The sequence below is a fragment of the Lycium barbarum genome, chromosome 9 (assembly GCF_019175385.1).
Source record: "Lycium barbarum isolate Lr01 chromosome 9, ASM1917538v2, whole genome shotgun sequence".
In the NCBI taxonomy this organism is placed as follows: Eukaryota; Viridiplantae; Streptophyta; class Magnoliopsida; order Solanales; family Solanaceae; genus Lycium; species Lycium barbarum.
The window spans coordinates 114162237-114171229 of NC_083345.1; positions in this window are offsets into that span (position 1 = coordinate 114162237).

Below are 8993 nucleotides of genomic sequence, written 5' to 3' on the forward strand. Positions count from 1 at the left end.
TTCTCACTTTTACAATTTCAAGGTACACCTCCATTGCAATTCATTAAGTCATATTTCACTCCGAATTTCTGCTTTGTTCGAAGTATGTTACTATTAGGAATCATCTCATTACTTTTTTGAACATGGTCTCCTTTCTCTGTTTATGACCTGATGCTGTAGCCTGTAAGTTGAAATTGTAAGAGGAGCAATTGTAACTGTGTATTCACAATGGGCGTCGGACAGTTTTATGGAGTTGTTGTAACTGGAAAGTTCTGTGTTCTATTTCAGTAATTCTAGAAATGCATCATGAAGACATGAACTAGTGCACCAGTTTTTTTTTTTTTGATAATTATAGAAGTGCATCAGCATTGACGGATATAAATATGACTAGTATCTGAGGAAAAAAGAAATTGTTGATTACAGGCCTTCTAACCTAATGCAGAAAGCTGATTTAGAATGTAGAGACTTGAATTTTGTGCTTGATTAGTCATCTGGTTCGATTAGTCCTTGCATAAGTGATAAGTCTGGTGCTTGAAAGCATTTTTGCATTTAGCTAGGTACAATGAAGTGCATTTTTACATCCACTGTTAGGGGTATTGCCGTGGATTTCGACTTTAATATGGTATTACCGAATACCGAATACCGTACCGAACCGAAGTTTGATTTACCGATTACCGAATAATCGAACCGAAGTTTGAAAGTTCGGTATTTGGTATCTACTTTCAATTACCGATTACTGAATTACCGAACCCGAATTTTGAAAATACCGAACGCCCACCTCTACCCACAACCCCTTAAAAAAATGATCGAGTTTAGAAAATCAAGTAATTATCACCTCATGAGTTAGCTTTTAAATTGAATTATTCTTGAGGTCTATTTTGACATTCTTAATTTGAGTTTGTTTTATTTGAAGAGGGCTGTGTCTAAGAGAGTAGTGTAGCTGTTCCTCTGCATAGAATGGGTCAAATAAGAACCTTGCATTTACTCGACAAGTTAAAAATTCATAAGTTTAACACATGAGCTAGTTAAATTTGGTTGAACCTGACCTGCACTCATGATGTTTGCACTTTACAAAAAACACTAATGACAGGGTTTGAAGTATATAAATGTTACAAATGATAACATTTCATAGAGCCTGTTTGACTTTTTGAATATACTATTGAGCTGATCTTTTGTTTCTGGTTGAAGGAAATTTGTCATAATAAATTAAATATTTATTTATTCTAACTATATAGAAGAGCCGGTTGGGCTCCTTTTTCATCGTCCGTTGTGGGCCCCATTTTTTAGAAGAGCCGGTTGGGCTCCTTTTTCGTCGTCTATTGTGGGCCCCATTAAAAAAAATTGTGGGCCCCATATATATTAAACAACAACTAATATTTAAAATCAAAATGTGAGCCCCATATTAAACACCAATCAGTATTAAAAAAAAAAAAAAAAAAAATGGAACCCACCACATCCAAACTCATGGGGAAAAAAAAGTGGGCCCCACATTAAACACCAACCAGTATTAAACCCATTAAAAAAAATTCTAACAATGTCAAAAAAAAAAGTGTAGACTTTGTATTCGTAGCAAACACTAATATAATAAAATTTTAGATACGGAGCACAAATTACAATGTTATATTAATCGTATTTTGAACATAGTATATATATATATATGCATAAAAAAAAATGTGGGCCCCATATATATTAAACAACAACTAAAATTAAAAAAAAATTATTGGCCCCATATATATTAAACAACAACTAATATTAAAAATAAATTGTGGGCCCCATATTGAAAAAACTTGTGGGTCCCATATTAAACACCAACCAGTAAAAAAAAAAAGGTGGAACCCACTACATCCAAACTCATGGGAAAAAAAAAGTGGACCACATATTAACAAAATCAAGCAATATTAAAAAAAAAAAAAAAGTGAATCCCATATTAAAAAAACAAACAATGTTAAAAAACAATTGTGGGCCCCATATTAAACACCAACCAGTATTAAAAAAAAAAGAAATGAAACCCACCACATCCAAACTCACGGGAAAAAAAAAGTGGACCCCATATTAACAAAATCAAGCAATATTAAAAAAAAAGTGAATCCCATATTAAAAAAAACAAACAATGTTAAAAAAAAAATGTGGGACCCATATTAAACACCAACCAGTATTAAAAAAAAAAAAAGTGGAACCCACCACATCCAAACTCACGGGAAAAAAAAGTGGACCCCATATTAACAAAATAAAGCAATATATAAAAAAAAAAAAAAAGTGAATCCCATATTAAAAAAACAAACAATGTTAAAAAAAAATGCTTAGAAAATCAAACAATTAAATCAATAATGATGGACTCATTGCCACATGCGTATCAACCCATTAGTGGGAGCAAATGAAATTATTGTACAGCAACATACTTAAAATACTTATATATTAAAATAAGATAGAATTTAATTACTTTTTCATTTTTTCCTTACTCTAATAAATGTGAAAAGAGATTAATGTCATAAAAGAAAAAATAATATTAAATGGAGATCAAATAATTAATAAGGTAAATTAGTGAAATTATAATTCTAATTGACGTTTCCTTAAAAAATCGTGTAAAAAACAACATGACAAATAAAATGAGTTAAACAAAAACTATTTACTAAAAATTAAAAAATAGAAGTTCTTCATGGCCCCATATTAAACACCAACCAGTATTAAAAAAAAAAAAAAGTGGAACCCACCACATCCAAAATCACGGGGAAAAAAAAAGTGGACCCCATATTAACAAAATCAAGCAATATTAAAAAAAAAGTGAATCCCATATTAAAAATACAAACAATGTTAAAAAAATGCTTAGAAAATCAAACAATTAAATCAATAATGATGGATTCATTGTCACATGTATATCAACCCATTAGTGGGAGCAAATGAAATTATTGTACAACAACATACTTAAAATACTTATATATTAAAATAAGATAGAATTTAATTACTTTTTCATTTTTTCCTTACTCTAATAAATATGAAAAGAGATTAATGTCATAAAAGAAAAAATAATATTAAATGGAGATCAAATAATTAATAAGGTAAATTAGTGAAATTCTAATTCTAATTGACGTTTCCTTAAAAAAATCGTGTAAAAAACAACATGACAAGTAAAATGAGTTAAACAAAAAATATTTACTAAAAATTAAAAAATAGAAGTTCTTCATTTAAATAGAAAATAAAATTTCTACTTTGTTTCATTTTAAACATGTAAAATTAATATAATAATTTGAATTAGAATTATCCAAATCAAAATTTGATAAAAACAATTATAGGTATTACTTTACTATTACTACTATATAGAAGAGCCGGTTTATAGAGGCAAGATCGTCGTCCGTGTTTGGTCCTACTTTTTTATTTAAGGGTAAAAAGGTGAACCCCATATTAAAAAAATATAATGTTAAAAAAAAGTGTTGACTTTGTATTCGTAGCAAACACTAATATAATAAAGTTTTAGATACGGAGCACAAACTACAATGTTATATTAATCGTGTTTTGAACATAATATATGTATATATACTATATGCATAAAAATAGTACAAACTAATAATGTCTAAAAAAAAAAAAAAAGTGCACCCGTGAACCCCATATTAAAAAAAAATAAAGTAAAAAAAAAAGTGCAGACTTTGTATTCGTAGTAAACACTAATATAATAAAGTTTTAGATACGGAGTACAAACTACAATGTTATATTAATCATGTTTTGAACATAATATATACTCTCTCTATATATATAATCACTATTCAAAAATAACTACATACACATAGATGCACTATAATCTAAAATGTTGGGCCCGTGCGCAGCACGATCATAGGCCGTCTAGTACTATATTATAAGCATGGGTTGGGGGATGGATCGTCGTCCGTCCCCAACTCATGTGTGAAAAAAAAAAAGAGTTGACCCCATGTTAAAAAAATCAAAAAAATATAAAAAAAATCCTCCAAACTCATGTAAAAAAAATAATGGATCTCATATTATAAAAATTAAGCAATATCAAAAATAATAAAAAAAAAAAAGTGGATCCCATATTAAAAAAATAAGCAATATAAAAAAAAATGTGCACCCCATATTAAAAAATCAAACAATATTCATGTAATTTCCAAAGTATTCTCATTAAGTCAATAATGGTGGATTCATTACCACATGCGTATCAACCCATTAGTGAGCATGGGTTGGGGGAGGGATCGTCGTCCGTCCCCAACTCATGTGTGAAAAAAAAAGAGTGGACCCCATGTTAGAAAATCAAAAAAATATAAAAAAAAATCCTCCAAACTCATGTAAAAAAATGGTGGACCTCATATTAAAAAAATTAAGCGATATCAAAAAAAAAAAAAGTGAACCCCCTATTAAAAAAATAAGCAATATAAAAAAAAAACGTGCACCTCATATTAAAAAATCAAACAATATTCATGTAATTCCCAAAGTATTCTCATTAAGTCAATAATGGTAGATTCATTGCCACATGCGTATCAACCCATTAGTGAGAGAAAATGAAATTATTGTACAGCAAAAAACTTGAACCTCATATTATTGCTTTTCTTCAAAAGGTTAAATAGTCAAACCATATAATTTCCTTTCTTTTCTTATATTAGCCTGAGATCTAATCTACATATTTAACTGTTGTATTTGTTATGTCATTTATTTGTTATATTTACTAAAATAAATATACTTAAAATATTTATATTTTAATTTTTATTCTTACTCTAATAAATTTGAAAAGAGATTAATGTCGTAAAAGAAAAAATAATATTAAATGGAGATCAAATAATAAATAAGATAAATTAGTCAAATTATAACTCTAATTGACGTTTCCTTAAAAAGAAACGTGCAAAAGACAACATGACAAGTAAAATGAGCTAAACCAAGAATATTCACCAAAAATTAAAAAATAATAGTTCTTCATTTAAATAGAAAATTAAATTTCTACTTTGTTTCATTTTAAACATGTAAAATTAATTTTAAAATTTGAATTAGAATTATCCAAATCAAAATTTGATAAAAAATAATAAATATTGTTTAGCTCCAATCTATATACATTAACAATAGAATATTTTACACCTTTAAATTAATCGAATTAAAATTTAAAGTATTAACTGATGCTTAAATATTGCTATTATTTTGTCTGAAAGAGAGGAAAATAGTTTCGTTTTAAACAAGTCTTCTCTTTTAAAAAGTATTAACAAAATTTTGCAAACTTTGTATTCGTAGCAAATACTAATATAATAAAGTTTTGGATATGGAGCACAAACTACAATGTTATATTAATCATGTTTTGAACATAGTATATATATCTTATCACTACCCAAACAAAGCTACATATACATAGATACACTATAATCCAAAGTGTTGCCCCGTGCGCAGCACGGGCATTGGAGGTGGTATCGTCATCCACCTCCAACTCATGTTACAAAAAAAGAAAAGTGAACCCCATATTAAAAAAAAAAAAAACAATATAAAAAAAAAATAGACCCCGTATTAAAAATATAAAGCAATATAAAAAAATAATTACATACATATAGATACATTATAATCTAAATATTGGGTCTGTGCTGCAGACGCCATCTAGTTATATGATATTACCCACTATAAATGTTCAGAAAGTTATCTGAGGATTAACTTCATCACTAAGCTATTTTGAGGAATCCATTTATCTCCGGATCCTCCTTCTTAGTTCTAACTAATCAAAGTATTATTATGAACTTCATTTTCGATAATCTGAAACTTTAGTTTGTTATCCTAATTCATTTTTGTTAATCAAGAAAAAATGTGTTATCTTTGTTTTGACTCGGTGTCAAAGAAGTTAGGGCCGTTTCGTCATGTAATTTTGGAGCTCAAATTTGAAACTTTGGTTTGAAATTAGTGTTTGTTTATAGGGAAAAGGGTCAAAAATACCCCTCTACATTGGGAAAAGAGCTAAAAATATTTTTCATTACGAATTTGGGTCAAATATACCCCTATCTCTCAAAATAACCTGATTTTATTTTTTAAACCTGCTCCATTATTTAACCCGGCCCAACTAAATAATAACCCGATTTCATTTCTTTGAGAGAATTGGAGGGGAATAAGGGGATAGTATGAGTTATTATTTAGTTGGATCGGTTTAAATAATGGAGCAGGTTTAAAAAATGAAATCATGTTATTTTGGAGAATTTGGGTATTTCTGTTGGTGTATATTTAAAAACTTTAATGATTGGAGGGTATTTTTTACTCAAATTCATAACGGAGGATATTTTTAGCACTTTACCCAAAATAGAGGGGTATTTTTAACCCTTTCCCCTGTTTATAATATTTTAACAAAATTACAATTTCAATTTGAAATTTAGTTTCAAATCTCAAATTCAACTAAAAGATAGGATTTCAATTTTAGATTTATGATTTCAATTATTTTTTTTAAATCTAAAACTTGAACCATGAGTTTTTATTTAAAAAAAAAAAATTATCATTTTAAATCACAAAAAGACTCAGGCACGATATGAAGAGATTATCCGTACTAAATGAGAGAATTATATTAAAGAATAGCTAGTTAGTATTACTACTATTGTTAATTTATTGAGCTTGTGAATCTTATATGTATCTGAAAGTTTATAATATCATGTAATCTCAAGTGTTTATTTAAAAGAAAATGAAGATATGTGATTTTTTTTAATACGCACCGTAACATATTCCGATACCTTATCTGAACTATAATTTGCTCATTTGATAAGCTTATAGAAATTGGGAAAGTTTTGACAATTTTCACAAATCGTAAGATTTTTATATTTATCAGAAACAATACAACTATTAAAATTCAAATTGCATGTTCAAATAAAATTTCAACTTCAAATCAACCTAATTTCAAATCATGATTTGAAGTTATGTCCAACTTAAAAAACGGAAAAAGAAAAAGAACTAAAGCAGACCACAGTGCTAAAATAATATTGCCCGGAGAAATTTCATACAAAGTACAATGTAAGGTGCAAGGCGTATTGTAGTAATTCCCTTTCTTTTTCATTGTAACACATCATTGATTTGTTTCTCTTTTTAAAAAAAGAAAAATTAAGAGTGATATATTAAGAAATTAAACAAATAAGTATTACCACTACTTTTAATAAAAATAATTTGAGATTAATAATATTTTTATCCAAAAAGCATTCGATTGATTTTTTTTCTACATGTCCATTTCATGGTTAAGACATTCGAGCTGAAATGAGTGATCATGGTTAAGCATTCGATTGATTTACTCAACATCTACTAAACTAACAGTCATGACATATCATGCACATAAACTTGTATAACCTAGCAATGATTTAAGTAATTGTATATACTTTCACCTCTTTAAATTACTTAACCATGCTATACAATTTAATACAAATATCGCAGACAAAGTCTTACCCATATTTAGCCGCGCAAATATGTTAACAAGCAAGGACTTGTAATAATCAACCTTTCTGTACTAGAGAAAACTTGATGAGGATTTCCAAAAAAAATTCAAGTTCTCTCAAATCACTCACAGACTCCATCGTAAAGCAAGCAACAAGAGCATACCTAGTGTAATTCTACAAGTAGGATCTGGAGAAAATATATGTAAGCAGATCTTTCCCTTACTTTTGTAGGGTAGAGTAGTTGTTTCCGATAGACCCTCAACTCAAATGAAAGGTATCCCATTAGTCAATGTCGTTCTCTCACTACAATCGATAGGTAGTGCATTTAGTACATTTTCGCATCTAAAGAAATATAGCTACTCCTACAGCTATTCAAGAATTACTGCAGGCAAAATCTGAGGAATTATCATGAGATACAAATTACTGGGGCACCGGTTTCTGTGTATGAATCTTGGATTCTTATGGTTCGATTCGTCCTTCCCCATTTTTAACAGTTACTCAGTATTTTTCAGTTCTCAAAACATACCAAACATGTCAAAAAATGTAGCCCGTTCTGAACTGATCAATTGGACAAGAGAAGTAGAATTTCTTCAGTATATGACAAGAAATGACAGATTCCAAAATTTAAATAGCATATAGATACTCCACTTGTTTTGGTGCCATCAAGAGCACTCCCATGTATATTTTTTAACCTCAAAAACTTACCATAACTAGTTACTAGCAATATCTCAAAGCTATAAGGTCTAAAGGTAAGAATATCACAGGTATCCAGAGAGATGCTAATGATGGAAGGCACTGGAGTGGATCTACGTAAATACTAGTATTCAATTTCAAACAATTCAAGCCAGAAATTTAACTTCTTGTGAAATGTCAGCTTAATAGAGTAAGACCATTACTAGCTACCAAACAAATATAATGCACAGTCAAGAAACCTAACTCTTATACTTCAAAGATCAAAATGGGGAATAGACGCATGCATCCCCTCTTTCTCAAAACATAAACCTGACAAGTATTGAAAATAGGGGTGTGATCAAAGCGCACAAACTGATGATTGATAAATCAGCATGAGTAATAAAACAATCTGAGAACACGTAAAAATCCTTGAAAGTTTCAAGCTATTTGAATACAAAATAGATCATAGTACGCACTCAAAGCTCTAGCAAGTAGGCAACTTGAGAAGACTGGAGGAGGGGGTGAAAGAGACGTGCATTAATGACTTGAAGTTCCACCAACAGCTAGCAAAATCAAGCAGCAGTGTTGTGGAAGGACAAAGTCGGGTACGAAGCAGGAAGCTCTATCAGGGTGGAACACCTCAGTAAGTTAAATGATGTCGATAAGAGCAGACTCTTTGATCAAAGGCCAAGCAACAAGTACATCAGTTGCTAACACGCAATGAACCAATCTAGTGTAGGTGATTCAAATGAAGACTGATGTAATCTCTCACAAGCAATTCACCCTCTTCTAAAATTTTAAAGAAATGATAGTTCCAGCTAAAATAAACTTCATCTGAATTTGAATGGGAATGCATGGACTCAAGAACTATAATTCAGTCGCATACCAAAATTTTGAAAAAGAAAATCATAAACCATCTTCCATCTCCCGCTGATAGCAAAAGCGAGCGAAAAGAATTTTGCAATA